We start from the raw sequence: 17,848 nt of genomic DNA, 5'->3' as shown, positions 1-17,848 counted from the left end.
CAAAAACAAGACCAGGAGCTGACTGTGGCTCAGATCATGAACTCCTTATTGCCAAATTCAGACTGAAATTGAAGAAAGTAGGGAAAACCGCTAGACCATTCAGGTATGACCTAAATCAAATCCCTTATGATTATACAGTGGAAGTGAGGAATAGATTTAAGGGCCTAGATCTGATAGATAGAGTGCCTGATGAACTATGGACTGAGGTTCATGACATTGTACAGGAGACAGGGATCAAGACCATCCCCAAGGAAAAGAAATGCCAAAAAGCAAAATGGCTGTCTGGGGAGGCCTTACAAATAGCTGTGAAAAGAAGAGAAGCAAAAAGCAAAGGAGAAAAGGAAAGATATAAGCATCTGAATGCAGAGTTCCAAAGAATAGCAAGAAGAGATAAGAAAGCCTTCCTCAGCGATCAATGCAAAGAAATAGAGGAAAACAACAGAATGGGAAAGACTAGAGATCTCTTCAAGAAAATTAGAGATACCAAGGGAACACTTCATGCAAAGATGGGCTCAATAAAGGACAGAAATGGTATGGACCTAACAGAAGCAGAAGATATTAAGAAGAGGTGGCAAGCATACATGGAAGAACTGTACAAAAAAGATCTTCATGACCCAGATAATCAAGATGATGTGATCACTAATCTAGAGCCAGACATCTTGGAATGTGAAGTCAAGTGGGCCTTAGAAAGCATCAGTATGAACAAAGCTAGTGGAGGTGATGGAATTCCAGTTGAGCTGTTTCAAATCCTGAAAGATGATCCTATGAAAGCGCTGCACTCAATATGCAGTAAATTTGGAAAACTCAGCAGTGGCCACAGGACTGGAAAAGGTCAGTTTTCATTCCAATCCCAAAGAAAGGCAATGCCAAAGAATGCTCAAACTACCACACAATTGCACTCATCTCACATGCTAGTAAAGTAATGCTCAAAATTCTCCAAGCCAGGCTTCAGCAATACATGAACCGTGAACTTCCTGATGTTCAAGCTGGTTTTAGAAAAGGCAGAGGAACCAGAGATCAAATTGCCAACATCTGCTGAATCATGGAAAAAGCAAGAGAGTTCCAGAAAAACATCAATTTCTGCTTTATTGACTATGCCAAAGCCCTTGACTGTGTGGATCACAATAAACTGTGGAAAATTCTGAAAGAGATGGGAATACCAGACCACCTGACCTGCCTCTTGAGAAATCTGTATGCAGATCAGGAAGCAACAGTTAGAACTGGACATGGAACAACAGACTGGTTCCAAATAGGAAAAGGAGCACGTCAAGGCTGTATATTGTCACCCTGCTTATTTAACTTCTATGCAGAGTACATCATGAGAAACGCTGGACTGGAAGAAACACAAGATTGCCGGGAGAAATATCAATAACCTCAGCTATGCAGATGATACCACCCGTATGGCAGAAAGTGAAGAGGAACTAAAAAGCCTCTTGATGACAGTGAAAGAGGAGAGCGAAAAAGTTGGCTTAAAGCTCAACATTCAGAAAACGAAGATCATGGCATCTGGTCCCATCACTTCATGGCAAATAGATGGGGAAACAGTGGAAACAGTGTCAGACTTTATTTTTTTGGTCCCCAAAATCACTGCAAATGGTGACTGCAGCCATGAAATTAAAAGACGCTTACTCCTTGGAAGAAAAGTTATTACCAACCTAGACAGCCTATTCAAAAGCAGAGACATTACTTTGCCGACTAAGGTCCGTCTAGTCAAGGCTATGGTTTTTCCTGTGGTCATGTATGGATGTGAGAGTTGGACTGTGAAGAAGGCTGAGTGCCAAAGAATTGATGCTTTTGAACTGTGGTGTTGGAGAAGACTCTTGAGAGTCTCTTGGACTGCAAGGAGATCCAACTAGTCCATTCTGAAGGAGATCAACCCTGGGATTTCTTTGGAAGGAATGATGTTAAAGCTGAAACTCCAGTACTTTGGCCACCTCATGCGAAGAGTTGACTCATTGGAAATGACTCTGATGCTGGGAGGGATTGGGGGCAGGAGGAGAAGGGGACGACAGAGGATGAGATGGCTGGATGGCATCACTGACTCGATGCACGTGATTATGAGTGAACTCCGGGAGTTGGTGATGGACAGGGAGGCCTGGCATGCTGCAATTCATGGGGTCGCAAACAGTCACACACGACTGAGCGACTGAACTGAACTGAACTGATGTGCTGAGTGTTTTATACATGTAATTTCATGTAATCCCCATGAAGACTCTTTGAAGTATCTCATTCTACTGACTCAAAAGCACACATGTAAAGGGATGCTTTCACCTCTTTCTCAAGATCACACCTCTAGCTGGATTCATCCTTGTCCTATTTGCCCGTACTAAAGCCATGATTTAATCACACTCTTCTGTCAAGCCCCTTGTCCACCCCAACTCTAGCCACTCAGGACTGTAATGCTGAACTTTTTAGTGTCTATTTTTAAGGCAATCATTTTCAAAGTTAAAGGTTTTAGTTAAATATAGGGTTTCATTAAAATTTACTTCCAAAATGTACATTTGGCAATAGAGTCTTTACTTTAATCCTTTAATAACGTTATCAACATGTATTCTTAACATCATAAACTCTCAGAGTAAAACATGGTATTAAAGGGCATTTAGTCTGATGCCGGAATTTCCTCTGTAACATCTTTGCTATCAAGCTTCACCTCTTTCTGAACAAAGTGTTCCCACTGTCTGCCCCAGCATCCCATCCCCTCCTTGGACACTTGAGGCTTTGAGATTTAATGTCTGATCACTGAGCCAAAATGTTGGTGTTAGACAGGGGAGGCACTGGCCCAGGGAAGTCACATGTAATCAATTCCTGGATACAGGATGTACTTCAGGAACAAGGACTGGTATTGAAAAACTTCTTTTGTCTTGCCTTCACTTGTTTAGATTACTGACCACCAAAGTAGGGAAATGTAAACTTGCATGAGAGTTTGTCATTCTACCACTTGCCTTCTTTCCTCAGCAGAAAAGGTCTACCTTGAATGGTAGGATTTTAAAAGACTCAGCTTTATAATCACAACACATCGATGCATCTTTATTGATGCCCAGTGAAGACAGTAAACTGTCCTTATGCATTTCAGACATTGTGTTAAGAGTTTAGGGCCTTCTTTTGTTTAATCTCATGAAAAGGAAATACCACCTACGGATATGATGAGGAGTAAATGAGATAAGACAGAAAAAGCACTTAAACCCAGCCTGTCTGGACCCCCTATAATCCTTGGTGAATGTACTGTGATTATGATCAGTTACTTTCTTACTCTTACAGGAGAGCCTGGAGTAGGCTGGTAATGGATAAGCACCCTCAATATCAACTCACATTTTTTACTTGACACCATTTTCAACCTGCTGTGAAACTCTATCCAGATCCTAAAGTGATCTACTCTGCTGCCAATTTCAACATGAAGTGTTCTACTTTTCACCACTGATCAAGTCTGTTTGGGACAAAGGCTGATCTGAGGTCTGATCACAGTGAAAGAGATTCTATTGCCAATAATAAACAGTGAGCCTGGCCAGCTGTGATCAGAGACTTGACCTTAAAGTGTTGACACAACAGCTGGCAGATTTGAATACTGGAAATGAGCAAGTCGCAACCGCTCCAGCAGGCCTCTGGACAAACATATAGACAATGACGTGCATTTCAGTAATTAGAGTCCAGACAAGGTATTGCAGGGAAACCAAGGGACCAGCCCATAACACTTAGCATTCTTAACTTGTTTACCCAGAAACTAGAGGAAGGAGAAGTCAGTGATTAGTAAAACAAACATTTTATGAACAAGCTTACTCTTGGGTACAACTTCTTTTTCTGAATCCTGGAATTTCCACCCACCACTGAACTTGATTTCTAATAATGCATCCATAAGTCTCATTTCCAGCAAGAGAAACTAGAGGAGGGTGCTCTCTGTTTTCTTTTAACATGGTGACAAGAATATCTGGGAGCAGGAAGTAACTTTTCAAATTAATTAATTATAATGTATGACATTGAAAATGCCAAATAAGAACATCAAAAAGCTCATTATTACTTTCCAGATTTCAATCAACTGTGTATTTGTAAAAGTGCTCTGAGTTAACAAAATTTTGAGTGGAAAGGGTTTGAAACTTACCCAATAGATAACCTTTCATAATGGTTTAGCAATTCCAAGATTATCTAGGTCAGACTGCATGGCCTCAAATCATAGTGAATTAATAACTTCTTATACAGAAATTGCCAGAAAACAGGAGGAAATTAGATGCATAAGTAGAGATTTGTGAAAATTGGGAATGACAGGAAAAGGAAAATTCAATTTCTTACTATGTATATCAGGCACTTCATTAAAAACTTAACCTTGTTTGCTTTTTAAAAATCAAGATAATACATGTTCAAAATTTTAAAACACAGATACACTAACAAAACTTTTACTACCGACCTCTCTCCCTCAGTCCCAAATCCATTCCCACTTTCAACCATTTTAGAAGTATCTTTTATTTCCATATTAATACATACATTGGACTTCCCTGGTGGCTTAGACGGTAAAGCGTCTGTCTACAATGCGGGAGACCCGGGTTCAATCCCTGGGTTGGGAAGATCCCCTGGAGAAGGAAATGGCAATCCACTCCAGTACTATTGCCTGGAAAATCCCATGGACAGAGGAGCCTAGTAGGCTATAGTCCATGGGGTCGCAAAGAGTTGGACACAACTTAGGAACTTCACTCACTCACTTACAATACATTCATAATGCTTTTTGATTATTTTAAAAACTTTTAGACATTGCCTACTGAATAATGATTTTCTGTATGGAAAATGAGGATTCTCTCTCTTAGCTCAACCCCTTCCTCCATAGACCTAATATGATTCTGTTCAAATTTTATTAAACTAAGAACGTGAGGACAGGTCAAAAGACTGAAAAAAAGCGGGGGGTGGAAATTGAATGGAATGATGATTTTTTTTAACTTGGCTACTCTTTTTGCTTGAAATTACTGTGTAAGCAGCAAATTAGAAATGCAAAAAATATATACCTAAGCATCAAGCTACAATTCTATGGACAACTGGTCTTCCGGGCCTCTGTTTCTCTCTGAAGTACAGACTGAGTTCAAGGTTTCAATAGTCGACACAGTGTCCAGACTCCTCCAGGTCAGATGAAGCAGGACATGGAGGTCATAGCTGTTGAGCTTGCTTTGGTGATGGTGGTGGGCACTGGGGCTATGTCAACACTCTGCGCGTGCGTGCATGCTAAGTCACTTCAATCAGGTCTGACTCTCTGGGACCCTAAGGATGGCAGCCTGCCAGGCTCTTCTGTCCATGGGGATTCTCTAGGCAAGAATACTGGAGTGGGTTGCCGTGCCCTACTCCAGGGGATCTTCTCGACCCAGGGATCAAACCCGCAACTCTTATGTCTACCTGCATTTGCAGGCAGGTTCTTTTACCCCTAGTGCTGCCTAGGAAGCTCCATGTCAGTACTCCAGGCCTACACAATTATTTTATATACATATATATATTGCTTGTTCTATAAAATAATTCTATTCAAAAAATATTTTTTAAATTTTGTCTAAAAATTCAAAATAATATGTATTCATGTAAAGCTTAAAAACACTTTTATGACTATAAAAATATTTAAAATAGTATGAGAATAATTATTCTTGGTACCTAGTTCTGTAGTTTTATCATTTAAAGTTATACCTAGATCTAATATCAAGACACTGGAAAATTTATGAAGAGTGTAATTTTTCATGGTCTTATTATTTTAGTTTTTGTCCACAAAATTGCCTGCAGTCTTCCTTAAAGTTGCATTTTTTAGTGGTTAATAAGTTTGACATTTTGAAAACCTTAATTGATTTTTCTCTGTTGACCATAAATTTTTTACTGAGAAAATACTCTCTCTAAAGCTGCTGAGATATTTTGTAATTTCAGAGTAAATTCTGCTCAATGAAGGATAGTCTTAAGGGAGTTTATTGAATTTTATAAATATTTTACTCTAACTATTTTAAACATACTGCCTTCTACCCTTCATTCAGAGTGCTTCTTTTTTCAACTATTTTTAGGAATCCAGACACATCAAATAAGGGAATCCAGACACATCAAATGCAAAATTCTCTATTTTTGCAATTATTTTAATCTTTTGCCACATTTAGATGCCGCAGTGTCACAGGTCTTCTTAATTTTATTGCATTACATTCTGAAGAAGAAGTCCATAAAAAGGTTCTTCTCACAAGTTGAAATATTTCAAAACACAACTACAGAATTTCAGACTTAAATTCTGTTTACCATGCTACCATGATCTAATTTGTTCAATTCCTTCCTTACTTTTGTGGAAATAAATTATAATGTACTTTCATCTGCAGAGTTTATTTTTAAGAACTGTAATTACCAAAATTTTCAAAAGTCAGTTGGAAGCTCCTTTACTTTTTAAGATTTTAATAAAAGTTTTCTAACTATCTCTGAACATAATCTAGAATTCTCATTTTCAGAACAGAAGCTTAATGCCGAGGCAGAATATTTACAATGGTACAAAAAGTAGTCTGTGTGTGTGTGTATACATATAGTAAAGTGAATTGCTCAGTCCTGTCTGATTCTTTGCGACCCCATGGACTAGGTTCCCTAGGGGGACAGAGTCAGACTCGACTAAAGCGACTTAGCACAATGTTACACTACAGTACTGCTAGTGTATATACAAATGAAACATTGTGCTATCTTGCTTTAGCTGTGTCCGACACTGTCCCCCTAGGAACCACAACCCACCAGGCTCCTCTCTCCATGGGATTCTCCAGGCAAGAATACTGGAGTGGGTTGCCATTCCTTTCTCCAGGGGATCTTCCTGACCCAGGTCTTGAACCTGTGTCTCTTATGTCTTCTTCGTTGGCACGTGGGTGCTTTACCACTAGTGCCACCATATTATTTAGCCATAAAAAGAAGAAAATCATGCTATTTGTGACAACATGGATGGACCTTGAGGGTATTATGCCAGTGAATACCAGACCAAAAAAGACAAATATTGCATGATCTCACTTATATGCAGAATCTTTAAAAAAGCTGACCTCATATAGATTGCTGCAAATGTGATTTCAGATTTTGCATTATTGAAATTTGCATTTGATATTGAAATACATTCTTAATAAATGTGGTTATATTATACATCATTTTAATGCACAGTTTTCACTTTATGCTTTTTGCTAATGACTTATTCAGTTCAGTTCAGTTCAGTCGCTCACTCTTGTCCGACTCTTTGCAACCCCATGGACCTCAGCATGTCAGGCCTTCCTGTCCATCACCAACTCCCATAGCTTACTTAAACTCATGTCCATTGAGTCAGTGATGCCATCCAAACATATTATCCTGTGTCATCCCCTTCTCCTCCTGCCTTCAATCTTTCCCAGCAGCAGGGTCTTTTCAAATGAGTCAGCTCTTCGCATCAGGTGGCCAAAGTATTGATGTTCAGCTTCAACATCAGACATTCCAATGAACAATCAGGATTGATCTCCTTTAGGATTGACTGGTTGGATCTCCTTGCAGTCCAAGGGATTCTCAAGAGTCTTATCCAACACCACACTTCAAAGGCATCAATTCTTTGGTGCTCAGCTTCCTTCACAGTCCAACTCTCACATCCATATATGACTACTGGAAAAACCATAGCCTTGACTAGATGGGCCTTTGTTGGCAAAGTAATGTCTCTGCTTTTTAACATGCTGTCTAGGTTGGTCATAACTTTCCTTCCAAGGAGGAAGCATCTTTTAATTTCATGGCTGCACTCACCATCTGCAGTGAATTTGGAGCCCCCAAAAATGAAGTCTGCCACTGTTTCCACTATTTCCCCATCTATTGGCCATGAAGTGATGGGAACAGATGCCATGATCTTTGTTTTCTGAATGTTGAGCTTTAAGCCATTTTTTTCACTCTCCTCTATCATTTTCATCAAGAGGCTCTTTAGTTCTTCTTCACTTTCTGCCATATTTGGTGTCATCTGCATATCTGAGGTTATTGATATTTCTCCTGGCAATCTTGATTTCAGCTTGTGCTTCATCGAGCCCAGTGTTTCTCATGATGTACTCTGCATAGAAGTTAAATAAGCAGGGTGACATTATACAGCCTTGACGTATTCCTTTTCCTATTTGGAACCAGTCTGTTGTTCCATGTCCAGTTCTAACGGTTGCTTCCTGACCTGCATACAGATTTCTCAAGAGGCAGGTTAGGTGGTCTGGTATTCCCATTTCTTTCAGAATTTTCCACAGTTTATTGTGATCCACACAGTCAAAGGCTTTGGCATAGTCAATTGCTTTTTTGATGATCCAGCGCATGTTGGCAATTTGATCTCTGGTTCCTCTACCTTCTCTAATACCAGCTTGAACATCTGGAAGCTCATGGTTCATGTACTGCTGAAGCCTGGCTTGGAGAATTTTGAGCATTACTTTACTAGCATGTGAGATGAGTGCAATTGTGTGGTAGTTTGAGCATTCTTTGGCATTGCCTTTCTTTGGGATTGGAATGAAAACTGACTTTTTCCAGTCCTGTGGCCACTACTGAGTTTTCCAAATTTGCAGGCATATTGAGTGCATCACTTTCACAGCATCATCTTTCAGGAGTTGAAATAGCTCAACTGGAATTCCATCACCTCCACTAGCTTTGTTCATACTGATGCTTCCTAAGGCCCACTTGACTTCACATTCCAGGATGTCTGGCTCTAGGTGAGTGATCACACCATCGTGATTATCTGGGTCATGAAGATCTTTTTTGTACAGTTCTTCTATGTATTCTTGCCACCTCTTCTTAATATCTTCTGCTTCTGTTAGGTCCATACCATTTCTGTTCTTTACTGAGCCCATCTTTGCATGAAATGTTCCCCTGGTATCTCTAATTTTCTTGAAGAGATCTCTAGTCTTTCCCATTCTATTATTTTCCTCTATTTCTTTGCACTAATCACTGAGGAAGGCTTTCTTATCTCTCCTTGCTATTCTTTGGAATGACTACTTGCTATTTATTTCATATTTATTTTAGACTATGGAAGTGATGCTGCACAAAAAGCAAATTAAAGGAATTTTCTTATTCGAGTTCAAACTGGGTCGTAAAGCAGCAGAGACAACTCACAATATCAAAAATGCATTTGGCCCAGGAACTGCTAACACACGTACAGTGCAGTAGTGGTTCAAGAATTTTTGCAAAAGGAGACGAGAGCCTCGAAGATGATGAGGAGCATGGTGGCCTGTGATTGGAAGTTGACAATGACTGATTGAGTGCAATCATCAGAGCTGGAGCTGATCCTCTTACAACTACACAAGAAGACACTGAAGAACTCAACGCTGGCTATTCTACAGTCATTCAGCATTTTAGGCAAATTGGAAAGGTGAAAAAACTCGATAAATGGATGCTCCATGAACTGACTGAAAATTTAAAAAAAAAAACACACAACTGTAATTTTGAAGTGTCATCTTTCCTCGTACACAACAACAATGAACCATTTCTGGACTGGACTGTGATGCGCGACAAAAGTGGATTGTATATGACAACTGGAAACAACAAGCCCAGTGGGTGGATTGAGAAGAAGCTCCAACGCACTTTTCAAAGCCAAACCTGCACCAAAAAAAGATCATGGTAACTGTTTGGTGGTCTGCTGCCTGTATGATCCACTACAGTTTTCTGAATCCAGGCAAAAGTATTACATCTGAGAATTATGCTCAGCAATCAAGGAGATGCCCTGAAAAATGAAATACCTGCAGCCAGCATCGGTCAACAGAATGGACCCAGTTCTCTACCAGAACACCCAACCAGACACCGCACAACCAAGGCTTCAAAAGGCGAATGAATTGGGCTACGAAGTTCTGCCTCACCCTCCATATTCACCTGACCTCTCACCAAACAACTACCACTTCTTCAAGCCTCTTGAGAACTTTTTTGCCAGGAAAATGCTTCCACAACCACCAGCAGGATGCAGAAAATGCTTTCCAAGTGTCCACAGAATCCCAAAGCATGGATTTTTGTGCTACAGGAACAAGCAAACATTTCTTGTCAGCAAAAATGTGTTGATTGTAATGGTTCCTATGTTAATTAATAAAGATGTGCTGGGGCCTAGCTATATGATTTAAAATTCACAGTCAAAAATAGCAGTTAGTTTGGCACCAACCTAATGGAAACAGTAGATGGTGGTTGTCAGGGTCTGGCAGTGAGAGAAATGAGATGCTGGTCAAAGGTCACAAGCTTCCTTTTGGGGAAATTTTCCCAATATTATTCTCCAAACTTTTAGTTAGATGTTTTAATTCAGCTGGCATGCTTTAAATTTCCATTATTCATTCCTATCCTAATCGTTTCATTTTATTAAACATTTTATCCCTCTGGGGATACTAATTGTAACATTTTGAAGTTTCTTTCTACTTTCTGTACTATTTCAATACCCTATGATTTTCTTTTTTGTTGTTGTTTGGTTTTGTTCCTTATATTTTTTCTTATATTCTGGAGGTATTTGTTATTTCTCTGAATCTGAGGCATTCAATAGCTACCCTGATGTACGCTGTGTGTGACAGAGGCTTTTAACTGGTCAACTTTATACCATAGATTAATCTTCCTTTTCTCTTTATCCCTGTATTTCTTCCTCTTTTCTTTTTAAGTCTTTATTGAATCTGTTACAATATTGTTTCTGTTTTATGTTTTGGTTTTTTTGGCCATGAGGCATGTGGGATCTTGAAATTGTATCCCCTGCTTTGGAGAGAGAAGTCTTAACCACTGGACCAGCAGGGAAGTCCTTGTATTTTTCCCTCTTTCCTTTCTTTTCCTTCCTTCCCTTCCTTCTTTTATTTGTTTATTATGCTAATACTTAAATATATTCTCCCTGTAAGATATAAATAGCTGCCCATACTACTCTGGCCCACAAGTTTGATCCTAAAACTTGTACTTCTGATTTTACTTTCCATGAATTGAGGAAACTTTAATGAGGTAAGAACTTCACGTGGCTTAAAATACATAATGTGTGTCACAGACAGAGAATGAAGTGCTCTGCTTAATAAAATACTATGATTAATAGTCAAATATAAGCCATGAAATGAGTACCAGTTTCGAAATATCTAGACAAAAATACAATACAATGAATAGTATTTTTATAGAGAGAATCATTTACTATTTTCTTGATTATCCAAGAGATTGTTTAGGGTCATGGAGGCCTGTATATTTTCATTCTGAATACTGTTATAGATGTGTCAATATAATAATAATAATAGTCAATAAAGTACTTTTGAATTCTAATGAATAATAGAATTTCCTTTAGCAAAGTTATTAGAGTCTCATGCATTCTGGTGATTTCAATCATCTATATCAGGGCCAGTAAATGTATTTGATAAAGGGATAGGTAGAAAATAATGTTGGCTTTGTGGACATAACAGTTTGTTGAAACTATTTGACATTTATACTGCAAAGCAGCTGCAGATAATATGTAAATAAATGAGAGTAGCTGCATTCCAATAAAATTTTACTTAAAAAATTGGTGGAAGGCCAGATAAACTATAAGGCTAATTTGGGCCAGAAGAGTCTTACAGTTTGTAAGGCTATAGATAGCTGATTTCTGATCTATTTGCATACAGGTTCCAATCCAAATTTCTACTACATTTTAAAATATTTCTCTTTAATTCTAACATTTCCCTGTAAATATATTTCTAACACTAGTACCTAAAATCAAAAATATCAAAAATAAAACTCAGAATGTCTGTATAGATCATATGACTACACCACCAGATCTATTTCCCTTATAATTTGTCTTCCATTCTTTTCATTTCCATTTTATTTATTTATTTATTTTGGCTGGCCTGGCTCTTCGTCGCTTTGCCCCAGCTTCTCTAGTTGTGGTGAGCAGGGGCTACTTTTCACCGGGGTATGCGGGCCTTCTCACGGCAGTGGCTTCTCTTGTTGCAGGGCATCGCGTCTAGGCATGCAGGCTTCAGCACTTGTAGCACATGGGCTCAGTGGGTGAAGCTCACAGGCTTTGGAGCATGGGCTCCATAGTTGTGGCACACGGGCTTAGCCGCTCTGTGGCACGTGGAATCTTCCCAGACAAGGAATCGAATCTGTGCCCTCTGCATTGGCAGGTGGATTCTTACCTACTGAGCCACCAGGGAAGTCCCTTCTATTCTTTATTCCCCAAAATGTATTCTTGTTCCTTGCTCTCCAGCTCTTTTAATGATGTATTTCACATCTCTCTCTCTCTCTTTTTTAACTACATTTCCTTTATCACTGTCTTTCATTAACAAGTGTTCAGGTTTTCATTAACTGTCTAGATTCTCACTGTATGTGGTCTCTCTACTTCCATGTTGTATCCTTTCTAGTTCTACATATCCACAGCTGCCAGTTTAATCTTCCCATAGCAAAGCGCTGATCATTCCACTTCCCAGCTTGGGAGCCACCACCACCTCCTTATTAACCAAAAATAAAGGCCCAAATTCAAATCTTTCATGATCTGGACCTACTCAACTTGACCAAATATCATTTCTTACTTATTTTCTTATGAGTTCAATTTCAGCTAAAATAGACAACTTGCTCTACCTTTCATGCAAACCCTGTACGTTCCATTCTTCCCATCCTATACTTTTGCTTGTGCTAAATGCTTGTTTCTTGGTCTAGTATTGCAGTGGCCAATATGTAGACATGAGACATGCAGTGGCTGAGTTAACGTTTCACATGCTCAGTAGCCATATGTGGCCCATGTCTACCATGTTATACAGGGAAGATACAGAACATTTTCATCATTGCAGAAAGTTCTGTTGAATGGTGCTGGCCTAGAATATGCTGTTAGCCTTGCCTCACATTTAATCCTATATGATCTTTACTGCCTAGCTCAAATAACACCTCTTTTGACACACCGCCCCCACCCATTTTTCTGGCCATGCCTTGTAGCATGTGGGATCTTAGTTCCCCAACTAGGGACTGAACCCACACCACTTGCATTAGAAGCAAGGAGTCTTGGCTGCTGGAGCACCAGGGAAGTCCCCCACCCCTTTACGTGATAGCATTTTGTATGTGTTGGTGTTGTGGCACTTACCACTTTCCATCTAGATATACAGTGACTTAAATACGTGTTATGCGCTAGACCATTTGCTCATTCTTTTGTTTCCTTGTTAATAACTAACCCAGTGTCACATGCATAGTAAAGGATTTGTTGACAGGTCTCATTGAAACATTCTCTAAAGCTTTGTAAAAATGGAAATATTTCCATAACAAAGAGTAATAGCCCTGCTTCACAAACTTACCAGCTAGAATTGGCATAAAATTTGAGACATGGAAACTATATTTGTAGAAATGATGTTCTATTTTAGAAAGCCTAATGATAAATCAACATGACTTTCATAAATTGTGATTGATTTTCATCGGCTTGGGGAGGCAACATAGCACAGTGAAAAGAAGATGGATGTAAGTACCAGATTGCCCTATATTAGAATCCTGTTTCCATCAATTACTGACTCAGCATGGCCAAGTTACTTAATTTCTCAGCCTCATCGAGATGGTAATAGCTACCTGCATTAGTTGAAACTTTTTGATAGCAAGTGACAGAAAAAGAAATCAAACTAGCTTTATCAGAAAAAAATATTAATGGACTCATGTAACTGAAAAAGCCCAGTGTCTTCAACATTACTGGATCTGCATTCTCAAATAATGATACAGCTTCATTTGAAGGGAGGCTCTTGCTACTGAGTAATGAGATGGCCACTGTAAGATTAAAGTATCACATGTTCTTTACAACTCAGGATCCAAGAGGAAGAAAAGCTCCCGAAAATGTCTCAGGAGATACTCTCATTGGTCTGTCTTCTGTTAAGAACATTTTTGAATCATCTGTGGCAAACAGAAGGAGAGTCAGGCCAAGTCTCAGTCAAATGACCAAACTGAGGCCTGTGGCAAGGAAAACAGGCTCACCAAATAACATGGATGGCGCAGGATTGCTACAGAACGGAGGCGGGTTCTCCAAAAGGAGGAACACTAGACAAACAAAAGTGGTTATGCCCTCTAATTTAGGGGTGTTGTATTACACAGCTGCCGCAGGCCCGCTCTTCATTGTATTCTCTGTGAATGGTGTCTGTTAGATCTGGACAAAGTATAAAGTCTCTCTCCCTTATAGGTCTGTAGTGAGGATTAAATGGTATAATATAGATTAAATGACCAGCAACTGATACTCAAAAACAGTCTTTTCTCTTTATTCTTTTGCACCTCCCCACCCCCCACTTAAACCAAGGGAAGGCCAATCAGTTAATTCAATAGTGATGAAGGTCTGAATTAAAGCCCTCCAGATTTACTAGCACTTGCTCTGAAATAAAAGAGAAACAAATTTTATTTTCTTTTAATATTTGCACCTCAAAGAGAAATCTTCAGTCAATTCAGAGGGCCATGATTCTAGTAAGATTAAGTAAATTACATATGTTCTTTATATTATTAAGTGCCTCCACAAATTCCTTATTAACTCAAAGTTGCTTACTACATATCTTAGAATTCAAGTATTATGTTAGGTAGAACACTGGTCTCCATTCACCTTTAATCAGATAATGTTCCTATTTGTAGTTTAACATTCAACAGATTGACATGGATCAGTTTAAGAGTTTAATATTAAAACTGGCCCTTTTTTGCTAATGCAGAAACTTTTAAATTATAACATAAAGAAGGCAGGAGATGTTGGTTCTGCCCCTGGATTGGGAAGATCGCCTGGAGTAGGAAATGGCACTCCACTCCAGTATTCTTGCCTGGAAAAATCCAAGGACAGAGGAGTCTGGAGGGCTAGAGTCCAAGGGGCCGCAAAGTCAGACACGACTGAGTGACTGAGCAATACAGAGAAATAAGCAACACAGAGAAATTTTTCTCTCAGGTAAGTCTGGAAGTATGACATTTAGAGGTTGGAATGATAGTTCCTTGGTTATCATTAGATACCCAAGTTTCTTACAGCTTTCTATTCTCATATCTTCAGAATGTGGCCCATCTTCATGTCCTCAAGAAGGCTGTCAGAGCTCCAGCCTTCATATCCACTATTCATTAAGACTAGAGGGAAAGAGCAAAAGGGTATATACCAGAGGATTTACTCCTCTTTGAAGAGTTTGTTTGGACACATCATATTGTGTCTTCTTTTGGCTATGTTAGGTAAAATGAAAACTAGGTAATTCAGTTTTTATTGATTTAAGTTGGGCATATTGCTGTCTCCAGTAAAAATTGGAGCTTTGTTAATAAGAAAAAAAAGAGCATGGCTTTTGGACTAGTAACTAGCAGGCTCTATAACATACAAATTATCATTGTCTCCAATATTTTGTTTGAATAAAAGGTTTTAAACCTTAAAGGAAAAAATGTAAAAACCACTGATGTACTCAAACTCTAAAAATAGAACAGCCACATGGGCTTAATTTAACAGAATGATACTCAAAAAAGGCAGGATGACTGGGATATTCACACCTTAGGTTCAAAAGCCTTAAACTTAACTCTGTTCATTGTGGATATTTTGAATAATAAATAATACTGGTGTATACATTTCACCACTTCCTTTAGAAGCCTTTGAAAATTGAACTGTAGCCTTATGTATATGTTCCTACTTGTCACTTCCTTCTCATTGTGTCCCTGTACCCATTTGGATCAAGAGATAGTTGAAACATGAGTCAAATAGAAAATGCATGATGTGTACAATTCCACATCTTGGAACTGCCACTGAAGCCCAGGCTACCTTCTGGGGCTCCCTGGGTCCATGCTCTTGTCCGTCCGTAACCATGGGGTAGTGATTATGTTAGCAAAGCAAATGGCTCATTCATGTAGTTGGGAACCAGAGTGAACATTTGGAAAACACTCACATATTTAAATAGACTAAAATGGCTTCTGCTCAAGACACCAAGCTGGTTTGCCCATGACATCAGCTTGCTTTGAAGAGCAGAGGGAATCATTTTTACAAGCACTTATTCAAATGGAAAAAATCATGTTTTGCTTTGATTTTAGCACAGTCTCAAGGGTTTATTGCATGAACTTCTTTCTTCACTGCCTATTTGAATTTGACATGTTCTTTAAGAGCCCATGTCAGTCCTCAAGCCCTTGCAATTTCTGCTTCTAAAATGTGCTTCCACTCTCTGGTGGTACAGGTCATATACTTGGCATGTATCACACACTGCTTTGTTGCATTAGTGACCTTTTCTTGTTTGTGTCTCCAGTCTCCCTAACTGAATTTAAGGCCTCTTAGGTCTAGGGGATCATACAGTGAATTATCCAAATTGGGACACTTTTGAGACTAAAAAGAGATATTATTAACAATTATAGTTCAGTTCCAGCATGAACCTGAACTGTTTAAGCAAATTATAATGTGTGGCCACTCTTTTAAGGTTAGAAGCCATTATTTACTGTTTCTTTCTTATCACTCGCAGGACCTAGTGTAATTCTTGTGTAAGCAGACATTAAAGTCTTAAAAATAAATACCTTAGTGAGGCAGCAAAGAATTTCTTCTAAAACAGCTGTGAAGTAGATGGAAGATGGGGACAGGACCCTATGCGTAGGAGATCTAATGGCCCAATACAGGAAGTAACCACAGAGCATAAAGTGAAAGTGAAAGTGAAGTCGCTCAGTCGTGTCCGACTCTTTGCGACCCCGTGGACTGTAACCCACCACACTCCTCCGTCCGTGGGATTCTCCAGGGAAGAATACTGGAGTGGGTTGCCATTTCCTAATCAGAGAAAGACTGTTCACAGGAGAAACCAGCCTAGAATTTATATTTTTAACACCAAAATGCACCTTCATTGCAAGAATAGAGAAGGGAAAGTGTTTTTAAGGGCCATTTTTGTAGAATGTGTTCTTGTTTCAGAAGCATCACACTTCCTAAGCATCACATGAATGCCCGCATCAGTCTGGGGAGGAGGAAATAAGAACAGAATCAGAGAAATACAGACCCTCAACCAAAACACTATGAATACTCTGCAGTTTCCTTTATTGATAAAAAGCTTCATGTTGTCTAGTGTGGTCCAGCCAAGGATGAGAACAAAATAGATCTTCCTCAATGGAGAATGAAATCTGAACCACAGGTTCTCTATGTATATTTCATATATTCTCAACATTTTGGATAACTCTCATCATTGCTCTTGAAAGTGACATAGAGTGGTCCAGTGGTTAAGAATCCACCTTGCAATGTGAGGGGCATGGGTTTGATCCCTTGTTGGGGAACTGAGATCCCACATGCCATGGAGCAACTAAACCCCACACTGTAGAGTCCACACACCCCAGAGCCCACGCACCACAACTAGAGAGTCTGTGCCCCGCGAGAAAAGATCCTTAGTTGAGAAAACTAAGCAACACTGGCATTATGGCATCAGCTATCAGATTGAAAACATGGTTTCAGCAAAGATTCATCCCAACACATACTGGACATTAGAAATATGATGTGGAGGGAAACAGGCTTTTGAGGCAAGCCACCTCCATATATTCTACCTCTTTCTCTTTTCTTCAAATAATAACCCATCTAAAAATTTGGGACAATAATAGTATCTCTGTCCGCAGAGCCTTTGGGATCGTGAAATGAGATAATACATGTGGAAGTGTTATAAACTCCAGATCTCTTTAAGGATATACATTCTCTTTTTCATTGCCTATTTGAATAGACTCTTTCAATTCCATCTCTCTCAAGTAGCCTAAGGCTAGGCCACCAAAACGCAAACATACAGTTACAAGGTTTAAAAAAAAAATCAGCAAAACAACTGGTTGTTACGTGATCCTTGACAACAGTTGGACAGACTTCTCCTCCAAATTAAATGAAGTGTTTTGGCAGCCCGTAAATGTAGCCTAATATATAGCAAGGGAAGAGAGCTATTTTCCTTAGGGAGAGTGTAATTTTAACAGAAGTTCAACTTACACATTTCAAGATCTGTATTTTGAATGTCTCTGTTAAATGCAAAATGAATATAATTAGTTATGA

This window comes from Oryx dammah, unplaced genomic scaffold, assembly GCF_014754425.2.
Source record: "Oryx dammah isolate SB20612 unplaced genomic scaffold, SCBI_Odam_1.1 HiC_scaffold_29, whole genome shotgun sequence".
Taxonomy (NCBI): Eukaryota; Metazoa; Chordata; class Mammalia; order Artiodactyla; family Bovidae; genus Oryx; species Oryx dammah.
This window is presented reverse-complemented; position numbering follows the sequence as displayed.